Source organism: Pongo abelii, chromosome 10, assembly GCF_028885655.2.
Source record: "Pongo abelii isolate AG06213 chromosome 10, NHGRI_mPonAbe1-v2.0_pri, whole genome shotgun sequence".
Lineage (NCBI taxonomy): Eukaryota > Metazoa > Chordata > Mammalia > Primates > Hominidae > Pongo > Pongo abelii.
Window position 1 is genome coordinate 109,338,404 of NC_071995.2, and position 20,892 is coordinate 109,359,295.

The 20,892-nt window shown below is 42.6% G+C and overlaps 1 protein-coding gene across 2 annotated transcripts in view; it reads right to left on the bottom strand.

The window, feature by feature from the left end:
- PPTC7 (protein phosphatase targeting COQ7) overlaps positions 1-20,892 on the bottom strand; it is a 51,311-nt gene that overhangs the window by 21,582 nt on the left and 8,837 nt on the right. The gene's annotated exons all lie outside the window — the stretch shown is intronic.

Below are 20,892 nucleotides of genomic sequence, written 5' to 3' on the forward strand. Positions count from 1 at the left end.
TCTCCTAACAGTTAATTTCACTACATGCTACTACATACATTTACTCCAAAATTCAGAATAAAAAGCACTCACGTTTAATGTATTCTACACTAACACTCCTAAGCCACATTCGCTACTTAGAATTTGGCCTTTCATATATTGATGAATAAACTTTTGAGCTACCACAGGGTGGCATTGCCTACCAGCCAAGAGTTCAATTTCAGCAGGATTAGCATCTGTGTATAGACATATTTGTGTCATTAACACTTTGTTGTCTCTTATAAGAATGAAAATTGATTTTTAAGCAAAGTGCTGATGCTAGTGACGATACAATTGAGTCAGAGTTGGAGATCACAAAGAACATCAAAAGCGGCAACCTTTTAACTCCAAACATTGGTCAATCACTGGGAAATAAAGAACAAAATTGAGAACATATCCCATCCCCTCTCCTTCTACCCTGTAGAGGGCGGTACTGTACAATACAACAGCCATTCCACACGTGCTTACTGAGCACCTGAAAGGAGGGAAGCCCAACTTGAGACATGCTCTAAGTATAAAACACAGCGGGCCGGGCGCGGTGGCTCACGCCTGTAATCCCAGCACTTTGGGAGGCCGAGGCGGACGGATCACGAGGTCAGGAAATCGAGACCATCCTGGCTAACTCAGTGAAACCCCGTCTCAACTAAAAATACAAAAAATTAGCCAGGCGTAGTGGCAGGCGCCTGTAGTCCCAGCTACTCGGGAGGCTGAGGCAGGAGAATGGTGTGAACCCAGGAGGCAGAGCTTGCAGTGAGCCAAGATCCTGCCACTTCACTCCAGCCTGGGCAACGGGGCGAGACTCCGTCTCAAAAAAACAAACAAAAAAAACCACACACACAGTGGATTTTGAAAACTTAGTATGAAAAAAAGTAAAATCTCTTCGGGAGGCCGAGGCAGGTAGATCACCTGAGGTCAGGAGATCGAGACCAGCCTGACCAACATGGTGAAACCCCGTTTCTACTAAAAATACAAAAAATTAGATGGGCGTGGTGGCAGGCGCCTGAAATCCCAGCTACTCAGGAGGCTGAGGCTGGAGAATTGCTTGAACCTGGGAAGTGGAGGTTGCGGTGAGCCGAGATCGTGCCACTGCATTCCAGCCTGGGCAACAAGAGTGAAACTCCATTGCTCTGTCACCAGGCTGGAGTGCAGTGGCACGATCTCGGCTCACCGCAACCTCTCCGCCTCCCGGGTTCAAGGGATTCTCCTGCCTCAGCCTCCCGAGTAGCTGAGACTACAGGTGTGTGCCACCATGCCTGGCTAATTTTTTAGTATTTTTAGTAGAGAAAGGGTTCACCGTGTTAGCCAGGATGGTCTCATCTCCTGACCTCATGATCTGCCGGCCTTGGCCTCCCAAAGTTCTGGGATTACAGGCATGAGCCACTGCGCCCAGCCCCCAAAATCTCTAATTTTTATATTCATTACTTACATACTGAAATCGTATTTTGGGCCGGGCATGGTGGCTCATGCCAATAATCCCAGCACGTTGGGAGGCCAAGGTGAGAGAATCACTTGGGCTCAGGAGTTCAAGACCTGCTTAGACAACACAGTGATTCCCTGACTCTACTAAAAATAAAAAAATTAGCCAGGCATAGTGGTGTGCACCTGTAGTCCCAGCTACTCAGGAGGCTGAGGCGGGAGGATTGCTTGAGCCCTGGTGGTTGGGGCTACAGTGAGCCATGATTACGCCACTGCACTCCAGCGTGGGTGGACCAGCAAGACCTGGTCTCAAAAAATGAAACAGAAAAAGAATATCTTGGATACAATGCACCAAAGAGAATGCATTATCAAGACTGAGCTCACCTTTCTTTATTTACCTATTTTTTTTTGAGACAGAGTCTCGCTCTGTCGCCCAGGCTGCTGGAGTACAGTGGTGTGATCTCAGCTCATGGCAACCTCTGCCTTCCAGGTTCAAGTGATTCTCCTGCTTCAGCCTCCCTAGCTGGGACTACAGGTGCTCGACACCACACCTGGCTTGTTTTTTAGTAGAGACAGGGTTTTGCCATGTTGGCCAGGCTGGTCTCAAACTCCTGACTTCAAGTGATCTGCCCACCTCGGCCTCCCAAAGTGCTGGGATTATAGGCATCAGCCACTGCATCCGGTCAAATTTCACCTTTCTTTTAAAAAATTAATTATTATTATTTTTAGAGACAGTGGCTTGCTCTGTTGTCCAGGCTGGAGTGTAGTGTTATGATCACAGCTCATTGCAGTCTTGAACTCCCAGGCTTAAGTGATCCTCCTACCTCAGCCTCCTGAGTAGCAAGGACTACAGACAGGGTCATGCCACCACACCCAGCTAGTTTTTGTTTGTCTGGCAGTACAGAGACAGGATCTCACTGTATTGCCCAGGCTTATTTTGAACTCCTGGGCTCAAGTGATCCTCCTGCCTCAGCTTCCCAAAGTGCTTGGATTACAGGCATGAGTCACCATGCCTGGCCTCTTTTTATTCTTAGTTAATATGAATATTAGGAAATTTAAAATTACATATGTGGCTCACATTATATTTCTACTGGATGGTACTAGTATGGAGATTTTCATAGGCCCAAAGAGTTGCTGGTGAGTTCAGAGTCTGCTTAAGGCTCCTTTATCAAGAGGAAATCAGTGTTTACGAAAGTCAATAAAATATCAAAGCCATCATACAATCTTCTACTCAAACTCTTGCAAAACACCAAGCTATTCTTTCCAACACTAAAACCAATTTCTGTCTACTAAATTCAAAGACACTGAGAGAAAATGTCAAAAATATACATTATTAAGGCTTTAAATGGCCTTTCTGGAAGGATCCATAAGAAATATTAGCAATGGTTGCTTTAGAAATAAGGAACTGAAAACGATCCATGAACAAAATGGGAATTTTTGCCTTTTACTTCATACCATTCTGTATTGTTTTAATTTTATTTTTATCATGAGCATGTATGATTTTTTAAAACAAGGATTTTATAATTTTTAAAACTTTCTGAGCATGAAACATCCTTCCCATATACACATTTATTTTTTGTACATTCAACTTTAAGAATGTATTTGGTACAAAAGTAGCAGAGTGCCCACATATACATCCCTGAAAAATTGGCTTAACATGAATTGGACATGTGAAACTATTTCTCTGGGGATGGCAATTAACAAAAAGAAAGGGAACACATCGTGAAAAAGTAAGAGGAAACAGAATTGGAAGACATAAAGAAGGCAACAAATAGTTTATCACCACTGGGACAGCAACTTTCCCCACCTATGTGACCAACCAATAGACCAAATTTCACGACAGGGCAATTCCAAATTAGCTAATTAAAGTCATAAAAAGTCTGGGAATGGTTTCGAAATATTTAAGGGGTTGAAGGGGGAGTGACAGAAGCACAGATGAAACAAGACTGGCCATGAATGGATCGTTGTTGAAGCTGAATAAGAAGAACACCCATCTCTCTACTTTGATATATATTTGAAATTTTCCATAACACAACATTTAAATAATAACAATGATAACAAGTTTAAAAAGAAAAAAGACCCTTTTGCCTGCTGTGTGGAGAGCAACAGCGGAAGGAGGAGTTTAAGTAAGAGATCCATTTCATAGTCCACTTTCATAGTCCACTCGCAATCTCCTGGCAGTGTGGTTAGAGGCGCGCAGACATTTGGTATCCATGAAACAACACGTGGATTGAGGGGTGAGGGAAAGAGAAGCAACTGGGCTAACTAGGGATCTATCTTACAAGGAACAGCACATTTCACTCTGTTTTTCAAGGAGTTGTGAAGAGGTTTGGGAAACTTGTATTAAGAGAATTTAAGATCATTTCAATAGGAACTTCTTTGGAGAAACTCTTATTTTACTAGGAGTAAGGTTTCACCACAATTTAAAACACAACAATTTATGTTAAAACACAGAATATAATTATAAGCCTTGCAACACTATCTGATGAATCATTCATTCTTTTCAAACCACTGCCTGCTTCAGGGAAGAATTTCTTCTTAAGTAGTCTCTGGTACAACTACAATTAACTTTAAATACAAATTGGTTTCATCTGCAAATGCCCTTTACAAGAAAACCATTAAAATCTAAGATAACGTTTAGAGTTGATCCTCGATCCTTGCACTCACTAAATAATCTGTCAGCAGGTTGAGTCTGACCTGACACAGCCCTTCAACATTAATCAGATTTCTCCCAGAATAGAGCGCAACCTTTTGGGCACCTGTTTGCTTTTTTACACGGGCAAAGGATGCCAAGCAAAACACCACTGACCAAATCTCTTTAGGGGAGAGAGAAATTCAAAAAGCATATAAACTCTTCAATAAAGCTGTAGGGAAAAAAGCCTTAATACAGTACATATATATAACTAAGTTATATAAGGGGAAGAGTTGTCTTTGGGATAAGAATCAGACTAAAACTAGAATAACCTACTACACGTACAAATGAAACCTAATTTTATTCATATTAGGTGGTTGTTTCTACACAGAAATTAATATGTCCTCTATTGCATAAGCAAAAGCTTCAGACTGCAAAGAGCACGAATACCCTTTAAACAGTGGAACTGATCCAGATATAAAGGGAAATTTCATTCAGAATACATTTCAAAGGTAAAGAAAACTGTTAAAGGAGAAATTGCTTAAGATCCCAAAGATGGCAGGAACACAACTATCAAACAGCAAAGGATAAGAATAAGAATACCCTAAGAGCAAATGGAGGCCACACGTGGACCACCACATTGTGCACACTGCGCTAGGAAATAAGAGGGCTGAGAAAGCCGGTCTCTGAGAAGCTCCCCTGCTAGTGGGGAGCTAGACTTCTCACAGAGAAACCAGACAAACGGCTCCCATAAACGCTGCTGCAGGAGGGTCAACAGCCAGTGGTTAATGCTTACGGACACCAAGAGAATGCAGTGCCTCAAGAACAGTGCCAGCCTGCTCTGAAAGTGGCATTCGGATAGGCCCTGGCAGGGGTCAGCCAGATTTCCATGGCAGGGAAGGATAACAAGAGGTAAAGAAAGGCAGACAATTAGATGCTGGGGCTTGGGTGAGCAGGGAGAAGCTGAAAAATGAACGGCAGTAGCGAAAGTTGTAGAAAATCAAGAATGCCAGTTCAAGAACTCTAAAGTTCTTTATGCTACTGACCTGTGCTGTCTAACATGGGAGCCACTAGACACGTGGCTATTGAGTCTAAAATCTCACTTGTTTGGATTGAGAAGTGCTTGCTATGAAGTGTAAAATACATTCTGGATTCCAAAAACTTAGTACCAACAAAAGAAAAACTAAAATGACTTAGTAGTAGTTTTGTTTTCTTTTAAGAGATGGGGTCTCACTCTAGCTCAGGCTGGAGTAGTGGCCTGATCATAGCTCACTGCAGTCTTGAACTCCTGGGCTCAAGTATTCCTCCCACCTCAGCCTCCTTAGTAGCTGGGATTACAGACACACCCTGATACACCCAGCTATTTTTAAGTTTTTGTAGAAACAGGGTCTCACTATGTTGTCCAGGCTGGTCTCAAACTTCTGGGCTCAAACAATCTCACCCCTTGGCCTCCCAAAGCGCTGAGATTATGGGCATGAGCCACAGGATCTGGCCAAGTTTAATACATATATTAGGCATACTCAAGAGGTTAACAACGATAATAAAATAGAACAATTATAACAATATAATAAATGTTGTGTGAATGTGGTCTCTGTATTATTGTTAGGTAATGTGGGTATATTAGTCCATTCTCATGCTGCTATGACGAAATACCTGAGACTAGGTAATTTATAAAAGACGGAGGTTTAATTGAGTCACAGTTCTGCATGGCTGGGGAGGCCTCAGGAAACTTACAATCATGGCAGAAGGGGAAGCAAACACATCCTTCTTCACATGGCAGCAGGAGAGAGAAGTGCTGAGCAAAAGGGGAAAAGCCCCTTATAAAACCATCAGATCTTATGAGAACTCACTATCACAACAGCAGCATGAGGGTTTATGGGGATTATTATGGGAACTACAATTGAAGATAAAATCTGAGTGGGGACAATGCCAAAACACATCAGTGGGTAATTGAAACCTCAAGTAAGAGGGAACTACTGTTTCTGGATTTGGGGAATTAGAAAGTATTGATTAGGTTATTCTACAGTTGGCAAGGGTGTGTAAATGCCTTTAAAAGACATTTAATTCTGTCTTGGGTATGTCAAACTTCAGGTGCCAGCAGGGCATCTTTGTGGAAGTGTTGTGTATAAAGTGAGGAACTATGAGTTTGCGGCTGGCAAGGCAAGTTGGGGCCAGATAATCTGATAATTGATACCTTAGTGGTGAATGAGACGCTCAGGTAGGGTATCCAGTTTGTCAGAATGATATAATCTCTATGGAGGTAGAGAGAAGTGAAGCTAAAAAGTAGGCTGAATTAATAACTAGAAGGGCCTTGAATGCCAAGATAAAGAAGTTGCACCGAATATAGAAGCTATTTCCTTTAATTCACTGTAATCATCTTATGTCTCCATTAATAACATTCTGTGAGCACACATCTAGCTTAAGTGTTTCCTTTGACCCAAAATCCAATTAAAATCACTATTAGATTAAGATAATGGTTACATATCAGAAATAGCTGAGCAAAAGATTGAGAAGAGACGATAGGGCACCGAAAAATCCTTTAGTGTTTTTGTTTTCGTTTTTTGAGACGGAGTCTCACTCTGTCGCCCAGGCTGGAGTGCAGTGGTGCGATATTGGCTCACTGCAACCTCCGCTTCCCAGGTTCAAGTGATTCTCCTGCCTCAGCCTCCCCAGTAGCTACCACGCTCGGCTAATTTTTTGTATTTTTAGTAGAGACGGGGTTTCACCATGTTGGCCAGGATGTTCTCAAACTCCTGACTTCATGATCCGCCTGCCTCGGCCTCCCAAAGTGCTGGGATTACAGGCGTGAACCACCGTGCCCAGCCTAGTTTTATCTTTTCAATGGAAATGTCAGTTTTATGAAGCAAAATGAGCAATTAGAAAATAGTTACAGTATTTATGTTTTCACAAAGTATTTTATTAGGTTTTCCATAGACTGCTGTTTTTTCCCTTTTTCTTTTTTTAACAGCATCCTGCTCTGTCACCCAGGCTGGAGTGCAGTGGTGCAAACACAGCTCACTGTAACTTCGAACTCCTGGGCTCAAGGGATCCTCCCACTTCAGCCTCCAGAGTAGCTATGACTACAGGAATGCACCAACATACAAAATTCATTTTTTAAAAAACTTTTTTTGTAGAGATGCGGTCTCATTATGTTGCCCAGGCTGGTCTCAAACTCCTGGGCTCAAGTGATCCTCCTGCCTCAGTCTCCCAAAGTGCTGGGATTACAAGCACAAATCACCATGCCTGGTTTCTACAGTTAAGAGTTAAAAAGGGAAGCAAAAAGAGTAATTCTGGGTGTCTGCCATCATTAAGTGTTTATAAGAAGAAAAAGACATTTTTTTTTTTTTTTTTTTTTTTAAGAAATGGGGTCTCGGGCCCAGCGTGGTGGTTCACGCCTGTAATCCCAGCACTTTGGGAGGCCGAGGTGGGCAGATCACTTGAGGTCAGGAGTTCAAGACCAGCCTGTCCAACATGGCGAAACCCCGTCTCTACTAAAAATACAAAAATTAGCTGGGCGTGGTGGTGCGTGCCTGTAATCCCAGCTTCTTGGGATGCTGAGGCAGGAGAATCACTTGAACCTGGGAGGTGGAAGCTGCAATGAGCCAAGATTGCATCACTGCACTCCAGCCTGGGCGACAGAGCAAGACTCAGCCTCAGGAAAAAAAAAAAAGAAATGGGGTCTCACTCTGTCACCCAGAAATGCAGTGGTGCAGTAATAGCTCACTGTGGCCTCGAACTCCTGAGCAAGAGATTCTCCCATTTCAGCCTCTCGAATATCTGGGACTACAGGCATGTGCCACTATACCCAGCTATTTATTTTTTGTAGGGATGGGTCTTTGCCATGTTGCCCAGGGTGGGCTTGAACTCCTAGGCTCAAGTGATCCTCCTGCTTCAGCCTCCCAAAATGCTAGAATTACAGGAATGGGCCACTGAGCCCAGCCAAGAAGAAAATTCTTAAGCAATTTTCATTTTTCTAATTAACATGTTTTTGTCTTTGCCAAAATGGTATAACCATGTAAAATGGTAGTTATGACCAGGCGTGGTAGCTCATACCTGTAATCCTAGCATATTGGGAGGCTGAGGTAGGAGGATTGTTTGAGCCAAGGAGTTCGAGACTAGCCTGGGCAACATAGCAAAACCCGTCTCTACAAAAAAATTTAAAAATCAGCCAGGGATGGTGGCACACACCTGTAGTTCCGGCTAAACAGGAGGCTGAGGGTGGGAGGACTGCTTGAGTCCAGGAGGTCAATGCTGCAATGAGCTGTGATCACACTACCTGCACTTCAGCCTGAGTGACAGAGCGAGACCCTGTCTCAAAAAAAAAAAAAAAAAAGGTAGTTATAACCAAATGATAGCTATCTTAAAAATCCTATCTTCCCAATTACACAGTCACCTAACTGTGTAATTGCAAAAGGCTCACTATAAGAAAGACTTCTGAACTAGTCAAAATCAGCAAGAGCGTCTCTAGTACTGTCCTCCATTAACAGCCATCAGCATGATGTTGCAATTATTTTAAACCCCTCCTACTGCACTCATCTTCAGACTGACATGCAGTTACCTACAAAGCAAACGATTTCTAGAAGAAAGCGATGCCTAGAGAATACTAAATTTCAATTTTAATATAAGCATCAATGAAGAAAAACAATTTGATTTTGTCCAAAAATGTATTTAATGTACACTCTGGCAGAATAGCCAAAGGTAATAGCTTTATTCCTTGCATCTTTGATGATCTCAAGGCATCTTACATCAAGCCTCACATTCCAAAGAAGCATACTGGCTCTACATAGATTGTCTTTCCATCAGTGAAACACATCTCCCTGCCTACTAGGATGGGTACTTGATAGTGAATTGAAACTCTAGAGGAGAAACTGAGTAAGAATCTGGCAGGATTACAAGAATTGAATAATAGAAGTATCAGGAGACCCTCTGCACTCTAAGGAATAAGGGTATCTGCTTTTACAGACTTTCTGCAGTAAGGGGCCATCTAATGAGAAAGGGGGCTAAGCAATATTTATTGCAGTACGACAGCCATCTTTTCAGATGCTGAGGCTTTTCAAAGACTTTAGTGTTCTCAGAGCCAGCCTCATTTGTCTAAAGACATCGCAGCATGAAGCACTATAACTAGAAAAAAAATGAGATCAGAGTAGAAACTCAATTTCCTATCCAATGGAACAGATCACATTTATATCAACATTTTTTTTTTCTTTCTTTCTTTTTTGAGATGGAATCTCACTCTGTGGCTCAGGCTGGAGCGCAGTGGCGCAATCTCAGCTCACTGCAACCTTCGCCTCCCAGGTTCAAGTGACTCTCCTGCCTCAGCCTCCAGAGTAGCCAGTATTACAGGCACCCACCACCATGCTTGGCTAATTTTTCTATCTGTGGTACAGACATGGGGTTTCGCCATGTTGGCCAGGCTGGTCTCAAACTCCTGACCTCAAGTGATTGCCCCCCGACACAGCCTTGGGCTCCCAAAGTTCTGGGATTACAGGCATGAGCCACTGCATCCAGCCTATATCAACATTTCTTAAACCTCAACTATCTGGGCACTTAAGAATGCTCCCGACGGGGTGCAGTGGCTCATGCCTGTAATCCCAGCACTGTGGGAGGCTGAGGCGGGTGTATCATTTAAGCTCAGGAGTTCGAGAGCAACCTGGGCAATATGGTAAAACCTCCGTCTCTACTAAAAATACAAAAAATTAGCCAGGCATGGTGGCACACGCCTGCGGTCCGAGCTGCTTGGGGGACAGGAGTAAAAGGATCACTTGAGCCCAGGAGCTGTGATGGTGCCACTGTACACGAGCCTGGGTGACACAGCAAGACCCGCCTCAAAAAAAACCCCAACAAAACAAAAAACACTCCCCTGTGATTCAGGACTGTGAAATGTTGTATCTGCAAATAATTATCCCAAAGGGAGAGTCGCTTGAGCCAGGAGGTTGAGGCTGCAGTGAGCTATCACTGTGCCACTGCAATCTAGCCTGGGTGAAAGAGCGAGACACTGTCCCTATTTTAAAAATGAAAAAAATTAGCCAGGCCTGGTGGTGCATGCCTGTAGTCCCAGCTACTCAGAAGGCTGAGGCAGGAGAATCGTTTGAACCCAGGAGGTGGAGGTTGCACAGGGAGCCGAGATCGCACCACTGCACTCCAGCCTGGGCAACAGATTGAGACTCCATCTCCAAAAAAAAAAAAAACAACCAAAATGAATGAAAAGCAGGATGACTGAAAAAATATATTCAACAAATATATTCTGTCAAGTTATATAGAAAAATGCCATGTGCTTTTTGACTAACAACAGTCCTTTCAGTTCTGTGGAGGTAAAATTATATAGATTATGCTGCACTTCCTGTTTTAACAAGCAAGTGAAATACTCCCTTTGCAAGAAGTTTCTGTCCCAGTGCAGTGGCTCACACCTATAATCCCAGCACTTTGGGAGACTGAGGTGAGCAGATTACTTGAGGTCAGGAGTTTGAGAACAGCCTGGCTAACATGGTGAAACTTCATCTCTACTAAAAATACAAAAATGACCCAGGTATGGTGGCGCATGCCTATAATACCAGCTAGCTGGGTAACTGAGGCAGGAGAATCGCTTGAACCCAGGAAGCAGAGGTTGCAGTGAGCTGTGATCGAGCCACTGCACTCCAGCCTGGGTGACAAAGCGAGAATCTGTCTCAAAAAAGAAAAACGAGAGAAAAAAAAAAAAAAAGAAGACGTTTCTGGCCAGGCGCGGTGGCTCATGCCTATAATCCCAGCACTTTGGGAGGTCGAGGCGGGTGGATCACCTGAGGTCAGGAGTTCGAGACCAGCCTGGCCAACATGGCAATACCCTATCTCTACTAAAAATACAAAAATGAGCTAGACTTGGTGGTAGGCACCTGTAGTCTCAGCTACTTGGGAGGCTGAGACAGAATTGCCTGAACCTGGGAGGCAGAGACTGCAGTAAGCAAAGATTGCGCCATTTCACTCCAGCCTGGGTGACAGGGTGAGTGAGACTCCATCTCAAAAAAAAAAAAAAAAAGAAGTTTCCATTCCACATTAATCACAATGAAATCTGTGTCTTTTGATTCTTCAGAGATCAAGACTATGTCAAGAACAAGATCTCTAAGCAGAAGTTAATTCAAAAGTGAAGGTAATGAAGCTCAAAGGATGGACTGAAAGGTTCAACCCTATAATATAACATGTGAAAATGGCCGCGTGAGGAGGCTTACACCTGTAATCCCAGCACTTTGGGAGGCCAAGGCAGGTGGATCACCTGAGGTCAGGAGTTCAAGACCAGCCTGGCTAACATGGTGAAACCCCATTTCTATTAAAAATCAAAATTAGCCAGGCGTGGTAGCACATGCCTGTAATCCCAGCTACTCAGGAGACTGAGGCAGTAGAATCCCTTGAACCTGGGAGGCGGAGGTCGTGGTGAGCCGAGATTGCGCCATTGCACACCAGCCTGGGCAACAAGAGTGAAAATCTGCCTCAAAAAAAAAAGTGTGAAGATGGAAACTATAGGCAAAACTCAAACAACCAAATCAAAGCTGGAGTAAGCGGTTCATTTTGTGTTTGAGAATTCCAAACAAAACAGTTAACTATTCCTTGCTAGCTTAGTAATTATGAGACTACTTAAGAATTAATCAAATTAATGAGCCTCCACATACAATTACACCTATGTCTAGAATACTTCATTAACTAGAGAAGATAATTTCCAGACTATTCTGGGCAGTTGCCTTGTCTTAAAAAGCAGTGAAAAGTGCTGACATGAGGACTAGGAAACAATTGTGTGAAGGCAAACAAACTTAAAGTCAACCTTTCAAAAATAAAAATGTTCTTCCTTTAACTTCAGTAATTCTGTTTAAATACCAACACTTAATGTGGAATTATCTATTCTGGCTCAACTGTGGCTTGGGGAACTTGTGCAACTTACAGACTTGGTATGAATCACTGGCCTGCCTTCCACAAACTGCAGAGTTGAAGGTTAAGTTACTGAAAAGGTCACTTCACTCCTTTCTGGCCTCCAACAGTATCTTCCTCAAATGCCAAATGCTGTTAGCAATGTTTCTGGACAGGAGGAGGCAACAAACAAATTATCTGGGAGGTCATACTTATTGTAAGTTTGAACAGCAGAGGCAGGGCACTAATTATGTTACAGAAGTAAGAGCCTCTATTAAAGCTGTGGCTTCGGTTTGTTTTCAGGTGTTAGAAAATGTCACATAATACCAAATAATTCAAAAATTAAGTAAGGAAGTAACAAGCAATTAAAGGCCAGCTATCTGATATGTGCCTACTTGTACTGGCCCTTTAGGCTGGGGAGATTTTCCTTCTGTTTATAATTTACAAGATTAGATCTAGAATTCTCGTCAACCTGATATTTATGACAAGCCATATATCCTTGACCTAACCCCAAAGAAGATACTATTTACCCACTGCTTTCTTCACCCTCTATAAAAATAAGGGCTGGCCTTGACTAAAATAGGCACCCTCTGGGAGAGGTCTATAGTCACATGCGGCCTGGCACAAATGTAACTTTTTTTTTTCCTTTAAATGAGAACATCATTCCTTTGAATAGCCTGCCAAGTGGAGAACTGTCTCTTAATTTCTGAACACTAATTTTATATATATATCTACATACACATATACATATACGTATATATATACACACATATACATTATATATATATACACGTATATGTGTATATATATTGTTTTTTTTTTTTGAGACAGAGTTTCACTTTTGTCGTCCAGGATGGAGTGTGATGGCGCAATCTCGGCTCACTGCAACCTCCACCTCCCGGGTTTAGGAGATTCTCCTGCCTCAGGCTCCTGAGTAGCTGGGATTACAGGCACCTGTCACCATGCCCAGTTAATTTTTTGTATTTTTAGTACAGACGGGGTTTCACCATGTCGGCCAGGCTGGTCTCAAACTTCTGACCTCAGGTGATCCACCTGCCTCAGCCTCCCAAAGTGCTAGGATTACAGGCGTGGGCCACCAAGCCTGGCCTATATTTTTTACTCTATACATTGTTCAACTAAGTAATGATCTTTGAGTAGTAGGACAATGAGTACTTTTTTTTTCTTTTTCATACTTTTTTTGTTTTGTTTTGTTTTTGAGACGGAGTCTCGCTCTGTCGCCCAGGCTGGAGTGCAGTGGCACGAACTTGGCTCACTGCAACCTCCGCCTCCCAGGTTCAAGCGATTCTCTGCCTCAGCCTCCTGAGTAGCTGGGATTACAGGCGCCCACCACCATGCTGGGCTAATTTTTGTATTTTTAGTAGAGACGGGGTTTCACCATCTTGGCCAGGCTGGTCTTGAACTCCTGACCTTGTGATCCACCCCCGCCTTGGCCTCCCAAAGTACTGGGATTACAGGCGTGAGCCACCGCACCTGGCCCATACTTTCCAATTTTTTAGCAATGAGTAATGTTACTTTTATGGGAAGGATGACAAGAACTATTTATGTAAATCAGGTAAAAACTACATTCTATACTTACATTTAATATTAAAACTATTCAAAACATTCTATTGGACATTTACTGTATGCAAGACACTATGGTGAAAGGGAGCTAAAGATTTATATGTAATAAAATATTTCCTGCATATGGGAACTTAAAATGAAGTGATGATTTTGGTTAGGGAGGACAGTTTAGGGAGATTCAAGATATATGACTATAATAAAGCAAAATATGCACCAATAAAAACAAAAGCAAAGAAGGTCAGATTACGCATAGCTGAAGGAATCAAAAGGATTAATGAAGAAGTGTCTGAAATGAGCCTTGAAGGATGAAAGAAAATGAGTTGTAGGAGAGGAGGCTGATGAGACAGGCATTTTGAGCAATTCCCTAGGATTCTGACTTACATGAATAAAGTACAAGTCATAGCAGGTGAGGGTTCCAACAGCAGGGAAACTTGACCTCCAGGTAAATGTCTATTACACTCATGCCAGGAACCTCTCACCATTAATCAGCGCAAACAATGCAGTGCAGAGCTTACGGCATTTAGGAGGTCCCTGGAAGGAAAGGCTGGCCTGAGGTTACCAAACTCAACAAGGCTTGTTAAGCTTTTGTTTTAACTAATAGTTAACAGTTAAACAAAACCCCTTAATTAAAACAAAAGTAATAGCTAATAACTAAGTAGAATTCACAATCAGCCAAAATCACCTCCCTAAAAGAAAATCTAAAATGACCTTTTCTAACTGGAAAGGCAGTGTGGGATACTGAGCAAGGACACAGGCTCTGGAGGCAGATCTGGGTTCAAACTCCAGCCCCAGAACAAGATGTGCTAAGCATGGCCTTGGGCAGCTCTCTGAGCTTCAGTAGCTTCACCTGTGAATGGAGTTCTATCCTCAATTTCACAGGGCTGGTGTGAGGAACGAGGATAACCTCTTCAGAACACCTACCAGTGCTCCGCTCACAGCCAACATTCAGCAAGTGAGAGTTATGCCTATCTTTAAGAAAGGCCGGCAAGCAGCAAACAGACCAGCCTAGACTGCAGCAATCAGAAAAAAAAGTCTTTGAGTCACGTTTGTAGGCTGCCAGCTCCACAAACACTAGTCTGTGGTCACAACCAAAAGACAATGCCCACTCAGAGATAATGCATAAAAGATAAGTAGTCCATTCAGCTCTTTCAGCCACACATCCACCACCATTCAATATTCCATTAAACATTCAATAGTAACATTTTCAAGTACTAATAAATATATATTTATCTCCAAAAATAACAAGTAAAAAAGGATTTACCTGCACTTTGAAAAGAATATTTTCCCCAGAAGGACTCTGAAGTAACCTTATTTAGCAAATACTTCAGAGCCCGCTGCCTCCTGTGTCAGGATTCCAACTCAAAGATTTCTCATTTTACACGGGAAATCCTAAAACTATGAGGAATACATACATGGGCCTAACCATTTTCTTCGTCACTACAATAATACCAGTGCCTTTATAGCGATCTTCCCTTCTCTTTTCTTCCCCTGTATATTGTGAGCCTCCAAAGGGCTGAGTCTCACACAGCTAACCGTTGTTTCATCCCCACTGGCTGGCCTAGTACCTGGCCCAATGATTCCCCACCCTTGCCGCACAATGAGATTACCTATGGAACCCCAGCCCTACTCCCTGAATCGGTGTGGCCAGGGTGGGCCTAGGCCTCTCAGCACAGGTGATTCTAATAAGAATCAATGGTCCAGCTGGATGGAAGCATTCCACAAGCCTGATGGTTCTGCCTGTAAAATGCCTCTTGTACCAAGCAATCCCATTTTCTGTTCCCAAACTTGATTCTTCCTTTTGCATTTCCCACCCTAATTAATGGCAGCCCAGCTACCCATACATACTTCCAGGCTTAGAAACCTTAAGGTATCTTCCAAGTGCAAAACCTCTAACTCAATTTCCACTCCTCTTTCTCTTTCATCCTCTGACCAATTATCACCAAGCCTACCATGAATCTGAAGCTCAACTACTTCCCACTGCCCTAGGTAAAGCCCTTTCTAGCTCAGACTATTTCAGTAGCTTCGTAACTGGTCTTTTGCCTCCTGTTCTCCCATTACACCCTCTGTATCGATTTGTTTTTTACAACACCGCAATGTCCATGTTACTCCTCTAGTCAAATACTTTCCATGTAATATATATTTATTTGCTTGTATATATGAAATATTCTTTAGAAGGATACACAGAAACTAGTAACACTGGTTGCCTCTTGAGAGGACTTTGTAGCTTGGAGACAAGGGTGGTGAGACTTCACTGTGCACTCTTTTGAATTCTGAACACCTTTTAAATTCTGTACCATTTGAATGTGCTGCCTCTTCAAAAGCAGACCTCTTCTATAGCTTCCTCCCCACCTACCCCCCAAAAAACAAACCAAACCAAACAAAAAAACCACCAATTCCTTAACATGACAATTTAGTCTCAGTCTATTTTCTAACATCAATTCTCAACACTGCTCCCTATGCCGACCCTACCAGCCATGAAATAGCTGTAGTTTTGGGGATCTACTTTGCCTTTGCTGAGCCCTCAATCTGGAGTATTCCCATTCTTCTCATTTGCCTCAGCTTACTGAAAAATCCATCTCTTAAGGCCTGACGTTGTGCCCCTACAACCTCATGTGTTTTTTTGTTGTTGTTGTTGTTGTTTTTTTTTTGAGACGGAGTCTTGCTCTGTCACCCAGGCTAGAGTGCAGTGCCGCAATCTCGGCTCACGGCAAGCTCCGCCTCCCAGGTTCACGCCATTCTCCTGCCTCAGCCTCCCGAGTAGCTGGGACTACAGGCACCCGCCACCACACCCGGCTAATTTTTTGTATTTTTAGTGGAGATGGGGTTTTGCCATGTTAGCCAGGATGGTCTCGATCTCCTGACCTCGTGATCCGCCCGCCTCAGCCTCCCAAAGTGCTGGGATTACAGGCGTGAGCCACCACGCCTGGCCCTCATGCATATTCTTTCACACCAGTCCTGTGCATGTTTGCCTTCCCCACAGGACTATGAAACATCAGGGTTGAAATGTGTTTTGTTCATTGGTCTTTAAAACATCTGTCAGGGACTAATAGGAAGCAACCAATAAACAATGAATTCAGCTGACCACACTGAAAAGTTAGAACACCATTATCTGGTATACAAACTTTCAGCCAAAAACTCCAAAGGGATTGAACCTAGTAATGGATCCTAGCATTTCACAAGGTGTCATTCCCTGGGTCAGAACTTGCTACAAGATGTTCCTCTAACAGGCCATTCAAAGAGAAGGCTGCCAGGCAAGGTGGCTCAAGCCTGTAGTCTCAACTACTTGAGAGGCTGAGGCAGAAGGATGACTTCAGACCAGAAGGTCGAGGCTGCAGTGCACTACAACTGCACCTATATAGAGAATAGCTACTGCACTCCAGCCTGGGCAACACAGCAAGACCCTGTCCCCCCTCCCGTCCGCCAAAAAAAAGCCAGGCGCGGTGGCTCACGCCTGTACTCCCAGCACTTTGGGTGGCCAAGGTGGACAGATCACTTGAGGTCAGGAGTTCAAGACCAGCCTGGCCAACATGGTGAAACCCCATCTCTACTAAAAATACAAAAATTAGCCGGGCATGGTGGCAGGCGCCTGTAATCCCAGCTACACGGAAGGCTAAGGAAGGAGAATTGCTTAAACCCAGGAGGCAGAGGTTGAAGTGAGCGGAGATCACACCACTGCCCTCCAGCCTGGGCGACAGAGTGAGACTCCGTCTCAAAAAATAAAAAATAAAAATAAATAAAAATAAAAAGAGAAAGAGAGGGCTGAGCTGATGGAAAGAGCATTAAAGAAAAGTCTGGAGATAACACTGCTCCCAACTTTCTTTGCCATTAACTGGACCTAAGACACTGGTCAAATCGTTTCTCTAAGCTTTAGTTTCCTCATCTGTGAAATGAGGGGCAGGAAGACACAGTCTCTCTAGAGTCCCTTTCTCGGATCCAAGACTGTGGGACTTTTAAGTCACACTGCAGGAAAAAAAGAGCCAGTTTAAGAAACTTTATAAACAAAGGCTAACAAATAGGGCTATCCTGTCTTCATTCACTTAGGAAAAGAAAACAAAACAAATAGGGCTATACTTTGCATTTCACATACAATATTACATTTACTGCATGAACTCGTTTTGAAACAAAGCCTCCATTTCTGGCTTCCCAATTTATCTCTTGTCCTTATTGCACTGCCACATGTATATTTCCAGTGAAGTTTCAATAATGATTTAGAGAGCGGAAACACTGCCCCTTGTCCTTTCACTTTAAACACCTAACTAAAATGTTGGCAAAGTTTTTCTTAAAGCCACTAACAAACACCTCAACCACTTTTCAATTTGAAATCCTAATAAAAGAATAAAAGATGATGGCCAAGCACAAGATCCTGGAACAACAACAACAAACAAGATGGTTACAAATTAGTATTAATTGACTTCATGGAAGTCAAATGATCTATAAATACTCATGTATAGAATTGTACAGTAATTATTGCTGCTAACCTCTAACTGTGCCTAATTTATAAATTAAACTTTATCACAGGTATGTATGTATGTACAGGAAAAAACATAGTCTATATAGGGTTTCATACTAAACAGTTTCAGGCATCCACAAAACATACTAACCTTGTTATTCAAAGACCATTGATTGTTTGGTGAATTGTGTATTGTAATAAGAAAAAAATGACAGGATCAAAATGGCCTCTCAAAACCAAGAGAAATGGATTTCTAAGAACAATGCATACATAAAGCATCCTTATTTAGACTTTCTCATTTCATAGAAACACTAATGATTCCATCACCAATTAGTGGTCAACCTAGAGGCCATAAACAGTTTTCTAGATCTTATGGAAATAGCTGAAATCTCATTTTCTTGCCCCAAACTGCTATTCAAACATAGCAGATATGAAAACAGAAGCACTTTTTGTTTGCCTCATTCAGCCCAGCCAACCTTTTGCATTTACCTCAAATGACAACATAGACTAATTTTGGTAAGTCAAAAAACTTGCTAGATAACAGCATCCTTGAAAGATAACAACGTGGCTGGGTGCAGTGGCTCACCTCACACCTGTAATCTCAGAAGTTTCGGAGGCCAAGGTGGGTGGATCACGAGGTCAGGAGTTCAAGACCAGCCTGGCCAACATAGCGAAACCCCATCTCTACTAAAAATACAAAAATTAGCCGGGTGGGGTGGCATGTGCCTGTAGTCCCAGCTACTAGGGAGGCTGAGGCGGGAGAATCGCTTGAACCCAGGAGGTGGAGGTTGCAGTGAGCAAAGACCACGCCATTGCACTCCCGCCTGGGTGACAGAGTGAGACTCCGTCTCAAAACAAAAAAAAAGACAACAATGTACAGAGTAGTCCAAAAAGAAATAAATTCCCTTTCTCTTCAAAATACTCTGTTAATGAATACGAGAACAGTGCAAAAGTGTGCTGGAATTCGCCAAGTAAAAATAGTACTGGCCCTTCAGCAGAAAGCACTCTTTGTAGGAAGTCACTTTTGTAGCCTCTGGCAAAGTTTTTGCAGTCATTTTGTAGTCTTTAGGATTCATACCAACAATTCAATCCATTCTAGAATTTATTCACCTCAAAAACAACTATTTAGGAACCTAGCAAATTTACATATTCTTAAGTGAGACAGACTCAAGATCAACAATAAGCTTGCTGATGAGAGCGATTTCACCGCAGTTGGGAAAATAATATATAACCTTTCTGGAGGACCTATGGTAATCTTTTTAAATTTTTATTTATTTATGTATTTATTTATTTTTGAGACGAGTCTCACTCTGTCACCCAGGCTGGAGTGCAGTGGCATGATCTCGGCTCACCGCAACCTCTGCCTCCCGGGTTCAAGCGATTCTCCTGCCTCAACCTCCAGAGTAGCTGGGATTATAGGTGCCGGCCACTACGCCCAGCTAATTTTTGTATTTTCAGTAGAGATGGGGTTTCACCATGTTGGCCAGGCTGCTCTCAAACTCCTGACCTCAAGTGATCCGCCTACTTTGGCCTCCCAAAGTGTTGGGATTATAGGCCACCACGCCCAGCCCTATGGTCATCTTTATATCAAAGGCCTTGCAAATGCTCATAGGCTTTGACCCAGGAACTCCTCTTCAAGGAATTTATCCTGAGGAAATATTCAGATGTAAAGAGATACTCATTCTAGTGTTATTTATAACAGAAAATTGGAAACAACCTAAATAACTACAAATAGAGGACTGGTTTAGTAACTGATGGGCTACACATGCAGGAGAATATGATGCAGTTATGCTTACCAGTATGGAAACATGCACTCCAGCATGCTTCTGGAGTCACACACTATTACAAACTCCATCTGCATACTGTTGCAACTTTTTAAAAGCTTTACAGAGTAGAATGCATATTAATCCAACGTGTATTCTGTTATTTAATAACATGTATACAATTATATACACAAAGGCTAGAGGGAACCACAATAACTATAGCTTACTATAGCTGAGTTATGATTTATAGGTGTTTTATATGGTACTTTTCTGAAGATGTGTTACTTTTATAAGCACTAAACATCCATTTATTTAAAAGCACTACACAGGCCAGGCACAGTGGCTCACACCTGTAATCCCAGCACTTTGGGAGGCCGAGGCGGGCAGATTACTTGAGATTGGGAGTTCAAGACCAGCCTGATCAACATGGAGAAACCCTGTCTCTACTAAAAATACAAAATTAGTCAGGCGTGGTGGCACAAGCCTGTAATCCCAGCTACTCGGGAGGCTGAGGCAGGAGAATTGCTTGAACCCAGGAGGTGGAGGTTGCGGTGAGCTGAGATTGCACCACTGCATTCCAGCCTGGGCAACAAGAGCAAAACTCTGTCTCTAAATAAATAAATAAATAAATAAAGGCACTACACAGGCTGGGCACGTGGTTCATGCCTTAAATCCCAGCACTCTGGGAAGCTGAGGTGGGAGGACTGCTGGAGCCCAGGAATTTGAGACCAGCCCGGGCAACACAGAGAGACTCTGTCTCCACAATAATTAAAAAAAAAAAAAAAAAAAAATTAAAAGCATTAGACATGCAAGCAAGAGACCTAGGTTCAAGTCCCAATATAATACTAACTATACCACCCTTATTTGATGTGTCAATTTTATAGATGAGGAAACAGATTCAGATTAAGTGGAGATAAGAGCAGCAGCTTCGTAGTTACAAAGATTAAATAAGGTAAAACATAAAAATGCTTTGCAACTTCTAAGGCACTATATAAAGCACTAGAAGGATGGGACAATCATGTTTTGTGTCAGATATCAAACAACTGGCTTAGAAAAAAAAAGAATGAAGCATTTTTACTCCTTAAAGAAAAGCTTCTGTCCTTCCCCATTCCCCAATCCTCAATCCCCAATCCTGCTGGGGATTTTTCCTGTTAGAGATT